Below are 17,472 nucleotides of genomic sequence, written 5' to 3'. Positions count from 1 at the left end.
GGCGATTTCGTTTTATGTAAATGTGGTGCGCGGGCGCAGGTGTTCCTCAATAATTGTGACAGATGTAACCGCTCAAACCACTTACAAAATTGCCGGCAGCCATTTAAGAAAATTCATTTCCAGGAATTCATTATTTGAATCGCGGACACAGTTACTAAAAATTTGGTATTACATCAAGCTTTACACTTTTATTCGAATATCGCCTCCAATGCAACGGACAAGCTCCATCATTATGTAGCCTGATGTGTTGTCGTCTATGCACTTTTGGATTTATATTTTATGTTTCTTTTGATCCCAAACGATCACTTAATCGAAATTTAAATATTGAAATAAGTAGTCTAGTATTTTCATTCGTTGATGTTCAATATGGGTAAACTTTTTTCAAAATTCAATTGTGTCTATATTCAAGTTTTTTTAAACTATTGATTCTTTAAATTTATGTTTTATGTTACATTACAGTGTTGCAACGCTAATTATGCATGCCTATTAACCTGCTAAGACCCAGCAAACTACACTGGGGAAAGCACTAAACGCCCAATATGCATTAAAATGTGCTAAATATAATTACATGCTTTAGGCTCAAGTATTTATGCCCTTTTGGATGAAAATAGTTATTTGTTATGTAAGCCTGCAAAGCTGTTGAAACCTGAGCAAGCGAAAGAGGCAAGATTGAACCACGAGCGAAACTAGTGAAGTGAAGCGAGAGAAGCGGTTTCAAGTCACGAGACGCAAACAAACTTTACTGCCTAGCGAAACACATAACTTTTCACCTCACTGTAGCGACGAAAATGAAAGTAGATGTAAGACAAATAGTTGAACTATAATAAATCAGTTTTTTTCATCACCGCTAGACTGAGATTCGCTCATGTTTTGTTTCTTTTCAATTTATTACAGTAGGTACAACCGAATCCTAAAAAAAATTGAAAAAAATAAGTTTACTATTTGAGTACGTTCTGAATTTACACCACATACCTTTTCTTCTTCTTTGTACTTGTAAGTTTATGTGATTAACGAAATTATTTTAGTTCTGCTACAAATTAAAATAATCTAATAAAACAAAATTAGTTATCGTTGTTAATTTAATCTCAACAATAATAAGAATAAAATATATTAGTTTTATATTACATAAATAACGTACGACAAATCGCAAAGATCAACGAGTCATTTTGTTTTTTTTGTCATTGAAAGAAAAAGTTAGGTGCACCACAGTCCATCGTCAAGTTCGAATTTGAAAAACGTTTTCCACACTAGCGTGGAAAAAACGCTTTTACGCGCAGATTTCTAATGAGAAAGAAATCCTTTCCGAGTTAATGAGGTGAAAACTCTGGATATCCTATGGTACATAACGCATAGAATATATAGCGCTTAATGTAATGCAATACTTACATGACATTGTACATTGGGCGTTTACGTGATCATAGGAATAATGTTGACCCGGGTCTGAATCAGTTCACATAGTCGATGTTTTATAGAAAGCGCATAAGCGACATTTCGAAACATTTTTCAGAGGAGCATGGTTTCGGTTTTCACGACTGTTTTATATTTGAATGCAGTTTTTAAACTTAAACCAATTAAAACCAAAATTGAATTAAAATTCATTGTTAAAAAGCAGAACGTAAATAATATTTTAAACATTTGTTATAATCTAAAAGATGCTCCTCTTTTCGAAATTTTTAATTTTTCGAAATGTCACTTATGCCCTTTTTACTGAATGCCGACGATACTATGTCGGGAAATTTTAATGTACACGAGGCCTTAGGAGATTATTAGAAATATATAATTTAAGGAGAACAATAATGCTTGGTTACTATTATCCCAAGTGTTGATGAAGTAACACGAAACAGTTTAATACTCTACAGCAAGCACGCACAAGTATTTAACGTTGATCCATCTAAAAACAGTTTCGTAAATGCAGCACTTGCAGGCTTATGTTAGTTTTGGCGTCGAGTTGCAACGATTCTCGTGTTGTGCCTTAAGGAGAAAGAGTGGAAAAGATTAAAATTAGATTATTTTATTGTTGTGTTTATGTATACACTAATATTCTATAGGTCAGGCATAATTTAATATAATTTCACCAAGTGAAAGTGGGTGAAATGTAATAAACCAGATTCATCCCCTAATTTACCACCCTTAGAAGTAAAATATTTGCTTTAAATTTAAATGAGACTGTTACTGAGGCACTCCCTTTCCAACAACAAAAGAATCATCGAAATCGGTTCACAAATGTCGGAGTCATCGCTTACGCGATTTATTTTATAAACACACAAAAAAATTTAGTCGGCTTTCGTTTTTTGAAGTCGATTAAAAAATAGAATAAATATAATTTGTAAACATTTTAGAACGATATATATTTATAACGATACGATAGATAATTGCATTGTAATATTCAGGCGTAGGTGTGTTTAATAATGTTACACATATATGTATGCATATATATATGTTCTTCCATTAGAGCGATGCCACAAGATACGTTGCGTCGGCGTTGCGACGCCTGAGCGGTGACTCTACATTTGTACTACAAATACATTAGAATTACGTGCTACATGTGCACATCGGACAAGGGGCCACGAGAACAGGGAGGGGTGCTACGGTGCGGTGCGGTTTCAAAGTGCGTTGAATATAGTGTTTTGTGGCGTTGAAATCATAGCGTTGCGACGACACGACGTACTAGCAGTGTCCGTGTGGCATTGCTCTAACGGGCTATGGCAGAATATCACCGAGGGCAATGTACTTTATCTTGCTTTCTGTAGCTGAGTCATAGATGTATTTTACATAAAGTTCGCGTCAAATAATATAATTTTAATTCTTAATTCTAATTTTAACTTAGTTAATTAAGACATTCGTCTTCCTTTATTTCAGACTTGTTTTTTCTTGCGCCCGTCACCTTAAGACATAAAGTTGAAAAGTACTATATGCTTGTAATTTCACCAGCACCTTTACCTTTCAAAACCGGAACGCAGTATTGCTTGGTGGTAAAAAAAGATATGGTAGCAATATTTGAGTCCATCATTCATTCGGTTTTAGGGTTCACCGAAACCAACGTTACAGCCTAATCTCGGCTGTGGCTTTAGCTGAGTGTTTCCTTTTGCGTACACCACAGCCTCACACATAATGGCAATAGAGACAAGTGTTTCAAATTGTATTGATTATTTGTGATTTTGGGTTTTGTTTCATTGTTTTTATTTTTGCTTTACTTTTGTTTGTAATTGTTCTTTCTTTATGTATATTTTTGTACTGGGCCGTTCTATTTTACTTCCCTGGACGAACTTTTCCGCAAGAATAGCTTCTGATACTAAAGCTAAGTTCTAATTTGTTGGCGAAAACTTAAACTGTATCGCTTAGCAAATCATAGCCTTTGTTTACATATTTGGTCATGATGAGTGGGCACTACTCATCGCGTATAAGCAACCATGTCTACACCTGGTCTCAATCAATCGAATTCCTTGTACTATGAGTCCCAAGGCAACGGAATTTACTTCGGGACACTTTATTTACCCAATTTAGAAAAGCTCAGTTTCTAAATTGGCCTTACCGGGAATCGAACCCGGTATCTCCTCATACAGCACCCACAGAACCAAACAAACAGCTGGGCCAGGTTGTCACTACACATTAAATGGCAAGCATACAAATATGTATAAAGATAGAAACATCGAAGGTACCAGGGTATGATGAATTAGCGGAAAACGATCTACGATGTTCTCGTCAAACACGTAGCGATCACGCGCACGATCGCGCCCCGCCTTTGGCCAGCGGCCTCTCATTGCTGCAGATATATGAAGTGAAAATTCAGAACTGCAGTCTATTAAAGCTTAACGAATTGGCAATCATTTCTAGCAAGTAAATAATATTTGAGAAAGACTAGAACGTCGTCATTTTAGACAACTGATAATAGTCTTCAATGACAACAAAAGGTTATATAGAGAGAGACCAAAAGTCAGTTTTATATAGACTCCATTTCATGTCTGTAACATTTTATTGAGGGATGACAAACAATTGTACAAGGTAACCGTACAGATAACTAATTGATTTTCATAGTTGATTATACAACCACATCATCTACCTACAAAAATATAAATAGTTTCATTGAATAGCTATTGATAAAAAATATACAATGCTGACAAAGAAAATACAATGGGAAAACATACAAACTTACTAACATTACAAAGTACATTTTAAAGGTAAATAAATAAAAATGTTGCACAATCTATTACAGTGCCATTTTGTAGGTCTTGGATATGATTCTTTATAATAAACTTTCATTTCTCAAACTTTCTTTTTTCTTAAATACTTTCGAATTAATGTCGTGTCCCTTATCTTTATTTATACTGTAAAAAAAAGAATAGTGAATATGTGTAAGGTACAATGAGAAACATGCATAAAATATACTATAACATTACACGCAAGCCCTCACAAACACAATCAAGTAAAGAGTAAATAAAATTCGTGATCGCAATAAGGCGGCCCTTGTAAAATATTGGTAATGCAATGTTAACGAGCTGGAGCTATGTAAAGACGCAATATTTTGCATTTAATAAGGGCCGTACATAGCAGCGAGTGCGCGTGGCCGGCGGGGAGATGGATCCGGAGATACGTCCTCCATCGGCCGTGGTATGAAATTATTGCGCCGAGAGCTGCGCGCGACCATGATACATGGACATCCTTAGATATTTTGTTATTAGGTATTATACTTCATAACCTGTTGCACAGCCTGTTAAGCTTTCTACGACCCAAGTTTTGTCAAATTGATTCCGATGAATAGAAACATCATCAATCTATTTATTCGTCCCACAGTTGGGCACGGGTCTCCTCTGAGGTGAAGGTTTGGGCCATAGTCCATCACGCTCGCCCAATGCGGGTTGAGGACTTCACACGTTTTCCGCGGGTTGTGAACCATCTTCGGCGCGCAGGTTTCATCACGAAGTTTTTCTTGATCGAAAAGCTCATGGTAAATTAAATACAAATTTAATTTCATTTTCGCACATAAATCCATAGAAACTCAGAGACGCGAACCCGAATTCGAACCCACGGCCTCTGCTTGAGAAGTGGTAGGTCAAACCATTAAGGCTACCACGGCTTTTTCGCCTCTTAAACATTTACGATGTACTAATTTTCATTCTCGATATATACATAACACTGATTTTATCGATATTTGCCTGATTACTTAACTTTTATTAGCAATATATATACATAATAAAGTACATAAAACAAACGACTGCAACAAATAAAGCCCAGTCGGATAACTGAAGTACAAATTATTAATTGTAATGTTAAGAAACAAGATTCCTTATCACTGAACTTAATCCCTATAGTTAACAAGTTATAACAATAACAAAATACACAAAACAAAAACAAACCAAGACTGAAACTATAAACTTCTCTTAAAGAAATCATCTATTTAAGTCTAGTTAGATTTTCTGAGGAGCTATTTCCAGGTATTACCTAGGTTCTAAAGATAAATCTGCAAGATAGGAAGAACTTAAAGCGGTTACAAGTCGAAGTAACTTCGGTTATCTAATGCAAAGATTAAAGAAAGAATTTAAATTGTTTGTCCATTGGAAAGCTGTGGATAAAAATTTAATTAGGTTTGTAATCATTATGGGAACTGTTAATAAATAAAAATCATTATTCAGTAAATCAAATTGAGTAATTTTAAACTTTTTATAATATCCAGTGACGGGACGAACAAGCTGTGCACGTGATGGTAAGGTACACGCCTGTCCATAACAGTTGCAGTGCCACTCAGAGCTTTAAATCGCAAAGATCTGATGGGCACTGCCTGTGCCCGTCACCTTGAGACATAAGTTGACAAGTCCCATGTGCCTGTAATTTCACCAGCACTCTTACCCTTCAAAACCGGAACACAGTAACGCTGACATTGCTGCTTGGCGGCAGAAATAGATAAGGTGGCAGTACTACCCTGAACGAGCTCTTGCACAAGGACCTCTACTGCTACTAAAACTTACGTATTTTTAATTCATATTTTTATATCGATTGCTATGTATATAGCGTATATTATACATTGGAAAATAAAACTATTTTATATATAGATGGATAGATAAACCAGTACAAATACAAGCAGACAAAAATATGTACTTAGATTTATTTCACAAGGTGTAACACAAAAGCACAAAGACCATAAATTAGTACATAGTACAGATATTAACACATATTTGTAGAGAAAAACAAAATTTTATACTGCTCATATTTGCAACAGTTTGTGCTGAAATGGCTTTGACTCAGCGTAAATGCTGTAGACCGTAAAAAACCAAATAGCTCTAGTTGTCTGCCACTACATATGGTATGTTTTTACATCAATATCAAGTTCGATTTGTTCTTTCATACAAACTAGAGTTTCGGACTCTTTATTGGTCCCTTAGTTAGTCTGCCGTGACCGCGAAACCTGTAAAGAGCCTTAAAACATCGGTATGTTATGTTAAAAAAAAATATATAATAGTTTCATTTCTAGCTTTACAACTCTTAAACTACTTCACAGAATTTCTAAACACCAAAGGAATCTTTATGAAATAATTAAGTTTTTCTGAAAAACGGGTCAACAATACTACGAGGTTTAAACGAATTGACACTCATAAAGAAGTATGAATTAAAGTTTCGAATAAAATGTGGAAGAATATCTCTCTGATTTTTTATTTCTATTTTATTTTTTTATTTAAGTTCAAAGAGTAAGGTTTTAAATCGAAACATGGCATCTATTCTAAAATTCATTACGCTCGATTTAGATCACAAAAAAATTGCTTCATTAACCATCATATATGTATTCAGAGTCAGCTTTAGTAGTAATTTTTCACCTATTTATACTAGCCCCTTGAGAAAGTTTGTCCCGGGAAGTACAGCTACTTTATCTGTTTCTGCCGCCAAGCAGGAATGTGAGTATTACTGCGTTTCAGTTTTGAAGGGTAAGGGTGCTGGTGAAATTACAAGAACGCGGGTGACGGGCGCAGTGGCAGTGCCCCTAAGATCTTTGGGATTTAAAGCTCTGAGTGGCACTGCAATTGTTTTGGAGAGGCGTATCGATTACCACCACGACTTTTCCGTCACTTGGTATCATAAAAATATTAACATTGATCAAAACACACTTTAGCTAAGAAACGAAACTTTTTCAATTATGTTTACGAAATCGATTAGTCTGTTTTAGTATGAAATTAAAACAAATGAATGAAAAAATGACATTCACCTATTTTTTATTTTCAAATTAGAACTAAAATAAAAAAGTAAGATAACCGCCAAGACTTGAAAACAACAGCAATATTTTGGGAATATAACTAGTGTTCTACTAAATGTGCCGAGAATAATAAATAAATAACTAAATTTGTATTTTTTATTATATAAACTTTATTAGATCCGAGTAAGTTATATACTTTTTACAAAGCAAACATGCTCTGGTTCATACCAAAGCGGAATTGCGAAGGTTTGTTTCAGAAACCAATATACTTTATTATTTTGCTAAGCTGCGGAAAGAAGTCAGAATAAACGGAAACTGCTGTTATTTGTCTAAATATACCTTGACTCTGCTGTCTAAATCACGTTTTGTTAGATAATGAAATGAAAAATTTACTGCGGCAGAATTATTATACTTTTATATATTGTCTCCTTTCACTATAACCATGTAGAAAAATCCAACATACCAGGCTCTGTCCAAAGAACACACAGTGCAATAAATTTAAGAGGTTCTATGGAAGAGTTCCAACTAAGTGTCGAAGCCTGCGGCCGAGGCGGTCTCGTGCACCTGTAGCCTTTACAGTACACCACCAGAATAATACACTTGCACATTTAATTCTAACATTTCACAATCATCGTAATGGAATTGAAATAAGGCTTACTTTATCAATAATACTATTAAGTTTGACCGTGTGTGTGGTAAACTGTATTCTACATTTGAATATTCCCAAACCGATATTTCAAGTGCTCATGCGCACTGTAATTAAGCATGAGTTAGAGTCCGATCGGTTCGCGCCTGCGCTGTGAAGCTGTGATTATTGTTGGGATATTCGACACTTTTTTATGTTCATTTGTTTTTTGTTTGTTTTGAATTTATTTGTAGTTTAATAACTAATTTAGTGTGGTGAACTCCTCACAGGTGACCTGTACTTACCAGTGGTGGTTACATAGTTTGAGAGACTGTATTATTACTATTGTGCGGGGTTATTATAAGAATAGCATCATTATTTAAAAAGAAGTTCGTTAAGGTACTGCTTAGACCTATTTTTCGATTTCTTTTTTTTGTTTTATAGTGTACTAAATGACGGGATGAACAAGTCGTGCACCTGGTGGTAAGCAACATGCCTATCCATAACAGTTACAGTGCCATTCAGAGCTTTTAATCGCAAAGATCTTAGGGGTACTACACCTATACCTGTCACCCTGAGACACGAATTGATAAGTCCCATGTGCCTGTAATTTCATCAGCACCCTTACCCTTCCAAACCGAAACGCAGTAATGCTCACATTAGATATAGTACTAATGGTAAGTATAGCGATAGACATGTTAACACGAGGAATTAGAATAAACTGGCTGATCTTAACCGCCATCTTCACAAAGTCACAAATTCATAGTACCATAAAAAAGACCCGTTTAGTCCAAGAATTGGAGAGGATGTAGGATATATTTTTGTGTATCCAATGTAGCAATGAACATTGTTGACCTAATTTCACTTACGTCGTTCTTCCATGAGGGGTGCGAAATATTTATTATTTACAATGTACAAAAATGTGTGTTACAAAAAACATTATACACCTTTACTCATTCTTCTCAGGGGAATTCGCCTTACGAATGAGTAGTAGAGTTTAATTAATGTGAGATTACAAGTGTAATTTACTTACTTACTTGTATTTGAGGCGAAAAATGTGTAATAGGATCGTAGCAAGTGGAACTCTGTGGTCTCTGGCTATCCCGATGGAGTGAAGGGCGTATATGTATAATCTCAGTAAAAAGTACTAAAAAACCGACCTCAAGAGTTTGTGAAATTACATCTATTTGCCAAGTTTTATTTAAATCGATTACTGGAAAGTGCGCGAAATCGGATTCATCCATCCCCTAGCTTGTCACCACTTAGGGATGGAATATTTTCTTCAAATTTAAATGGAACCAGTAATGAGGCACCCTCTTTCCAAAAAAAACGAATCATCAAAATCGGTTCACAAATGCCATAATTAAAAAATGAGTTATCGCGTAACATGGATACAAAAAAAGTACAATCGAATTGAGAACCTCCTCCTTTTTTTCAAGTCGGTGAAACTAAAGTGATATTCAGGCAGAAGTTTTGTCAAAACTGCTTTCTAAACAAACCAGCGTTTCGGGCCCTTTACAGGTCCCATGGTCACGACTGACTGCCTGTTTGACTTGACTGTCAACAGTGACCATGGGATCTGTAAAGGACCCGAAACATTGGTTTGTTTAACTAACAATACGCAATTTAGATCCGAAAAAAAAATTCATTTGCAATGTGCGACAATCGCGAAAACCCTAAGATCTCGGTTCATTCAGTCTAGTCAGTCTCATTCCAGTCAGTCAATATGGCCAGTCAGTTCGCTGGTCATCCATGGAGACTGGACGTGACATTGACATACATAATTTTCGGCTGAATTTTTTTGCGATACCAAATATTTTCTGCCTTTATTTGGTACTACCCAATGCAAATGATCTTTATCGCTCTTCTCTTATATCCTTCATACAAAATCCTCTCGGAAATTCCATCCCCGGTAATATGAAAGTCACGTCGCATACAATAAACATGCCCATAAATAAATAAATAAGGCCGAATTTAATAACTAGCTCCAGCTAAGTAATGGTTGCCAGCAGGCAGCGTTACATATATTATAAACTGCCTCCATTTTTGAAACTTTAACACACATTTCTTGGCGCTGTATTAAAAATCTTTAAACACTATAATTTGGAGAGGACTCGAGCATTACGTTTTTTAGTAGGAATTGAATGATCGGGGCTTGTAGGTGGTTGAAAAAGAGTAAAGTTGACTTTATTGATTAACATTTAAATGATCTTAAAGTGCGTTTTTATGTACGTTAAAAAATTCCACGACAGATTTTTAATAATAATTTAAAATTCATGAAGTTACATAACCCAAACAAAAAGGATACCAAAAAGAATACTACAATGTGACCTTACATTCATAATAATGTGCTTATTTATTCTTGTCCAAAGTTTATATCGGGCAATTATTAGCAATTAGTACAAATGAAGTGAGGAATTGTTGAGCAAACTCAGCGGGAAGTCGGTTTTATAAATTCGACACCCCCTGGTGACGACTTGTAAATAAAAAATAACTAAATTACATAATAAATTACAAAATAATTGTGGTATTGTAGTTGACTTAGGCAGATAGATAACTTGTTATTATAGTAGTAGTAGAGTTCCTACTGCCACCTTGACTATTTCTGCTGCTCAGCGGTAATGCTCACATTACCGCGTTCCGATTTTGAAGAGTAAGCGTCCTGGTGAAATTACGGGCACATGGGTCTTGTCTAATTATGTCTCATGGTGACGGGCGCAGTGCAGTACCTGAGCGGCACGGCCACTGCTATGGATAGGCGTGTCGCTTACTATCAGGCGCACGACTCACTCGTCTCGTCATTTGGTATCATAAAAAAAATATTTGATCTGTAAATTCCTCAATCTTCAATTCAAATTACTTTAAAATAAAATAGAATAGAATTATTTATTTGGGACCATGATCCATAGTAATGTTAGTAATACAGTAAATTTTTCTTACGTGCTATAGATAGTACAATACAAAATTACTTAATTCTAGACAAATGCCACGTCTAGACCACTACCCTACGCACATGTAGATGTACCCAATGTAGTTGGTAGGGTCAGTCCAGCCAGTTGGCAATAACGGCTAGGATGCCATTAGCGCTGCCGTGCACACGCATTATGAGTGAGGCAGCCTTCTTGCGCAAAATAGATTAAAAAATAATTTATTTGATATGCAATTAAAAAAAATATTAATGAATTAATAATAGATACACATGTCAAGTAGGTCTAGGTCTATGTCTTAGCTACAGAGGACATAAAGCACATTGTCCTCGCTGACATTCTGCCATAGACTTTAATAATTAGGAACACACAAAAATGATTATTAAACATACACATTCACGTCAGAAGAGCGCTAATACAAAATACATTAAAAATTCCAAAATATTCAAAACCAGTACAGCACACATGCCACGAATTATGAGGAACCTGCACCTCGGGATTGCTTGTCAAAATGACATTGTGAGCATTTACGTTTGAATATCCGTAACGATAGAGACACAGCCACTTTTTACAGGAGGAGGAAGTCCTTTCCATTTCCATTTTAGTTGAGGCATTTTTGGAGCAACCAGGGGGTAACAGCCGTGACATGATTTGTTTAATAATCATGGGAATGAAATAGATAAATAAGCATACATTCCATTCAAATTCAAATAAAGCATGTAGAAAAACACGCTTATTTAGGCAACCGCATACTCGTACAAAAACAGTGTTGGTCTCCTAAAATGTTATGATTATCTTTCCTATCGTATGTATTTCAATAAGCATTAAGTACTGTAAATACATCATACAGTTAATGTTAGATAAAGACTTTTTTACTATCTAGAGAATGTCGCCTATTGCACAAGTCTGAAACAAATGAAGCCATCACATTTAATCGTCTTATTGCTATTTCACTAGGATGCCATCACGAGTGTCGGCGTCTGTGCAGCAGTGAATAGCTTCAGCGCAAAGGCATGCCTGCACCCGTACATTGGCGGTGAAGACTTTATCCAAGGGATGTCTTTGGTGTGCGGACGCCGCGATCTAGATCGACGGCGCCGGCGCGGGCGGCACGATCATATCTCAAAACGGTGTCCGCGCGACAATTGCTAACACCGGCGCCGGACAACAACGCGAATTATTCCTGCGAGCTGCGCTTGCTTCGCCTCGAATGACCCCCTCACGCCTGCGCGCATAGCATTCCAATAATCTGGATTTATTGTCGATGGACAGACGTGCTGGATTGGATGTAATGCAATTGCAAGATTTAAGATAAGGAACATTATTTTATGTAAATTTTATATTCCGTTCCTAAATGAGACCGTGCTTTAACCTATAATAATATTATGATGAAATAAGAAAAACATATAGATACCAGTTTATTATACAGTCTGAGTACTGCTGAAAAATTGCTAGCAATAATCACATAAAGATAAAACTTCACGTAAAGTTAAAATAATAACGCACACACTCGACATAGCCCCGCACTAGGGAGACCCTGTGTCGCGGGTGCCATGGACACACACTTAGACAACCCCAAATGACACCCAAACTCACGAGAGAAATGAATGTAGGCCATACAAATAGTTCTCCCGGCCCGGGAATCGAACCAGGGACCTCTGCGTGGCAGTCCGGCATGGTAACCGTTCGGCCACAGAGGCAGGTAAAGTAAAAGCATCTCCTTAACGACTCACGCGCCACGAACTGGCCATAGAGCTGTGAAGTAAAGACGTGGAGACACGCGGTGGACCTGAAGTTCTCTTCTGATGGGCTACTTCTAGGAAGACGCTCCACCGAGTGGTGTAAGAGGCACTGAGGCGGGTCGCGGAGGGGCGGAGCGGGATGCCGTCACGTGCGCCCGCACATCTGATAGCAGCGCCGACGCCGACGCCGCGGGAATGCGCGTTCGCGACTCCGCATCAACACGCAAACGAGATGCACGGAAACAGGGAAAAAAGTCTACCTATACCTCAGTATGTAGAAATAGATAATTATTGTGTTTACGTTGTAGAACCTTTTGATATATGATTTCCGTATATTATATCGCTCGACGTCGATGATAAGTTACCAAAAAAAAAATTTAAGCAAATGGTGGTCTTGAGTTAGCCTTACAACCGTTGAGAGTAATTTCAAATCACAGCAGTTTTGTCGCATCATTACACAATACTCCAACATATTGAAACAAAAAAAATGCAATCCATAAAAATTCGTCTCATAACAATAAAGTGTGCAGAATTTGACGTCGGAAAAAGCTTTACGACGGCGCACGCGGCTGAGACCGCCGGGCGCGCATGCTCTTACACATTCCCTCTTTTTTACCATCATCAGTACCATCCACCTCTATCTTTTTCCTATTATACGATACATTTTGAACCTTATAAGACTCTCATTGAGACGATTTTCAGTTGGTGAAATATTGAACCCGGTATTCGTATTCTGCAGCCTGTAAATAAGTATTTATTGCAACACCGATACTCACGATCCGCGACCGAAGATACCAGATTTTGACAACGATCCTCTCAACTTTGATACCGAAACCTCTATTGTGTCAGCTTTTTTGCTCTGATGCGACAAAATTTCATATGCTGTAGCTTCACTCGGCCAATTTCTGAGCTGCATTTTTTTACTTACATCATCTCTGAAAAGAAATATTTGTAGTAAAATTCGTTAAGGAAACTGTTTTTTCAATTAGGTCCTAAATTTTTTGTTAATATTGTGTTTAAAATAATTATGTAGATAAATAATGGGGCTTAAGAGCAATTATATTTTTCAAAGTAGATAATCAAAGTCAATGTATCAAATGAATTGCTTTTACTCTGTATCCATGTACAAAAATAGGACCCGTTTCTGGGCATTTTCCCTTGCAGTAAGTCGCACCTTTGTTGTAATAAGGCTACATCTGCAAAGAGAGATTTAAAAATTCTACGAACAAAATTAACCAACAACTTGTTTATGCTTAAATAGGACAGTAATACAATTTCTCAGATACTCACATAATTTCGATACCGCCAATGAACAGAATGCTAACTTTATTTTTTGGTCATTTTCTGTTATTTTTGTAAACAGCCAAAAAAAACTTAAAAACAGAACAGGTCCAAAAATTAAGCTGGCGTAGTGTTCATTGGAGGGATCGATTTGTTCCATACTTTCATATGGCTTTATGGTGCGAAGTATAAATATAATATTAAATACAAATATATAAAAACCGTATCAATCGAACCTAAACCCAGCACGAGTCTCACCACCGAACCACTGTAACAGACCACCATCAAAATGAATATATTGCGTATAAATATTGATCAGCGCGCATCAAGCGGGCGGCGTCTAACAAAACGGCAAAACAATACAGCATTCTGCGGACGACCGTTTTTGTCCACCTATCACTAAACACACACCGCTAGTGCCACTTGTGGCAGTTTCGAAACGATGGTGATTTATGTTACTTCGGGGTGGTAGACTATAATGTGAATCACTAGAGTAAATATTGTTAAAATGTTCTTCTCTCGAATTTACCTACGTAGGTAAAAGCCATAACGTGTCAACCCACATGATCATAGCTTTGCGAAAATGGCAGCTAAACTAATTATAAAATGAATATTTTTATTTATTTAAACATTTATGTCAGGCCATATAATATATACCTCAAGGACTTAACATACATACAATATAATATTAAAATAAAATAAACTAAACAACTAATCTCCACGTATTGCACTTGTCGGTGACGTGTGGCGCAATCAGGTGTCAGGTAACATGCTGCGGAATCGCCGATATATGACATCTATCAGCCAAAACTCTTCCTTCACGAAGGCCGACAGATGTTCTATCGGCACTCTCACCACAAGCGAATTAAAATTTATTATTACTTATTTTAATTTAATTAGAATGATGAATTACTGTGATTTATTACTATAATTCCTCAACAAAAACAATCGCAACCGAAAAAGCCTTCATTTATAAGTAAATAGATTTTTCACTTCAGTTATATTTTCCTTTCCTTAATTCCGATTTTTATTCTCATTCCTTGACTGTTCATGCGGTCAGACTATGGAAAGCACGCATTTCTGCTCACGAAAGTACATCGTTAGCTACTTTTAAATTGAGAGTTAAGGAGCATTATTTATCGGCTGTATTTTATAGGTATTATATTATGAAATATGTATTTATCGAAGTACTTCTCCAGTTTATAACAGTTTAATGTTATTAATATTGTATTACATAATTTTGTTTTTTATACACGTAAGCCCGTTATTGAAGTTATTTTGTCCTGTATTTTGGTCTACAGGAAGAAATTTCTTACATACATAATCAGAGTCTTTTGTTTGTGTTTTTCTTTTATTAAATGTAATCTGTGCTTTTTCCTGTGCAATAAATAATAATAATAACAAAAATAATAGAACAAGCTGTCAAAAACAACGAAAATATCTAAAAGTGCCATTTTTGCAAAACTTTGAACATGTTGGTTGACACGCTATGGCATATCAGCATCCAAGTATACTGCTCTCCTTACAATAATTAACGTAATCAACATTTTACCGAAATTGAGTTATTAACATATCTAGAATCAGCGAAACCAGATCTACAATCCGCTCTAAATGGTTGCTTTATATCTTATTTAGTTTCAGTTTTATTGTTAGGCTAAATCGGTGTAAGTGACATTTTTTTACTTGTTTTACTTATAAAAAAACCTTTAGGCGCCCATATCTCGAAACGTAAATTCTTTAGTTATAACAAGGCAGTATAAGAGGTTATTGTTTATTTGAGGATTAATAAATTATCGACTGCGAAAGAAAACAATATTATTGTCCTGTGAAATTATTCTTCAAAAAAGGACCTATATATAACAGATTGGAAAAAAATAATGGGATATGAAAGGGAAGTGCCTTAAATGCTTAAGATAACTAATTTTACTTAAAGGAAACGTTAGAAACTTTTGCCACCTCCTGAATAATCACTCTTTGTAAGATACGAGTTTGAGAAAGTAAGGCGATGATATATGACAACTTTTCAGAAGCGAGGCTTAAAGTAAAGATTCTACTTACTTTATTTTCTTTTAGGTTAGATTCTACTAAAGTACAGAGTTATAAAATTTCACATATGAAAATAATGTACTTGAAAATCTATAACATCCCAACGTGTCGTCTAAACCCATTGATACACAAGAGTGTCCTGTTCCCGAATCGCGAAGTTCGATAAATCAAAACACTGTTCTATCCGTCCTGAGCTCATGGCTTCGACGTCCTGCTGTTCCCGAGCGGCCACAAATTTACGATCGCCTCCGAGGACATGGCGATCGGTACCATCGCGTTATTCCAACAAAATATCGTGATTTATACAAAACTGAACAGCCTCTTTGCAATAATGCGCGTATTGCTCATGCAGCAATAAATAAATTATCGTGCATGAAGGGAAATCGTCTTCGACTGCGGATTGTTGAGATTTCTCCAATACGATGTTTACGATGACCTCGGGGTTTTCATAAGTGTATGTTATAATACAGGCTGTACTTACATAACACTGTGATATCCTGTACACTAGAGTTTGTACCATTGAAATTGTCACTCAAAGTTTCATAGCGAGCAACTCCATTTAGCACATACGCTAAAATATATATAGTGCAATAAACTACGAAGGCATATCTGACAAACCGACAACAACTAGCAACAGTCAAGATAGCCTTCAAAGAAGCCTCGCTTTTGCTAAAATCTACCCAACCGCTCCGAGATCGACATGCTAAACTTGCACGATTCCTATACGAATAAATATTCCTTTTATTCCAATTTGTCAGCTAAGCCACTCTCAGGGCGACTTATCTCCTTATTCAACGGTAAGCTCCCGCCAAAACAATACGCTGTGTCGTTAAAAAACGTGCTCGAATGCGGCATTTATCATCGTTGATTAAATACCATTGTTTTGTATTGGTAGACGCGGGGACCCCGGCTCGATCGTGCTCCTTTTGGGTCTCCGTCTCGCGCATTGTACCAGCCCGGAGACAATAAGTCTGTTAAATTGGCCCCCCTATACTCGTTATATTATATGCCAGCGCAGTTTGTATTTATGTTCGAGGGACGCGTGCCTTTCTTGTATTAAATTCTAGTGAGAACCGAGGAAATATCTTTGGATTTGTATTCTAATCTTAATATCTAATCTTACACTGTAAATCTATCTACAAGTAGTGAAATTGAGTTACCTGTTATAAAATTGTTATTATATCTTGGCAAAAAATTGAAAATTTAAGATCACCATTGAGGAGCTAGCAGCATATCAACAGGTCTGGTAACGATATACTATTTTGTGATTCACTATTAACTTGAAATAGCTTGACACCCACGCAACTTCAGCATCACGTATTACAACTCCTACATCTAGATGGCTTGGACGAGTCGCTTTCTGGGAAATGAGTGCATTTCTCAAGAGAACGCAATGTCAAGTGCAATACGTGATGACGCACGCGCGTTTTCGTCGGCACTTCAATGAACACGTCTCAACCGGCGCGTAGGAGTACTTTGCTTTTCTAGTTTTTCCACTCGTAGGTAATGGAGTTTTATTACCTGAGATATGACAAATATATTCTCATTGTGCATTTCGCGAACTGGCTGACAAAGAGAACTCGTGTCATTTTTGCAGATACTGAAAAAATAATTGTACCTATATACCCGATGTTCTGTTTTGGATTGTCAAAGACGCAAGAAGACATTATT

General features: G+C 36.4%; 1 long non-coding RNA gene across 1 annotated transcript; it reads right to left on the bottom strand.

Moving 5' to 3' along the window:
* Positions 1-1,369: 1,369 nt before the first annotated feature.
* LOC113236874 lies at positions 1,370-17,122 on the bottom strand. Its single transcript, XR_003310991.1, has 3 exons — positions 16,962-17,122; positions 13,251-13,409; positions 1,370-1,971 (listed from the first exon to the last, which is right to left on the bottom strand). It is a non-coding gene; the product is annotated as an uncharacterized LOC113236874 (long non-coding RNA).
* Between the last annotated feature and the right edge of the window lie 350 nt (positions 17,123-17,472).

The sequence above is a fragment of the Hyposmocoma kahamanoa genome, unplaced genomic scaffold (genome assembly GCF_003589595.1).
Source record: "Hyposmocoma kahamanoa isolate Upper Pololo Valley unplaced genomic scaffold, ASM358959v1 92, whole genome shotgun sequence".
NCBI lineage: Eukaryota > Metazoa > Arthropoda > Insecta > Lepidoptera > Cosmopterigidae > Hyposmocoma > Hyposmocoma kahamanoa.
This window is presented reverse-complemented; position numbering and strand designations above follow the sequence as displayed.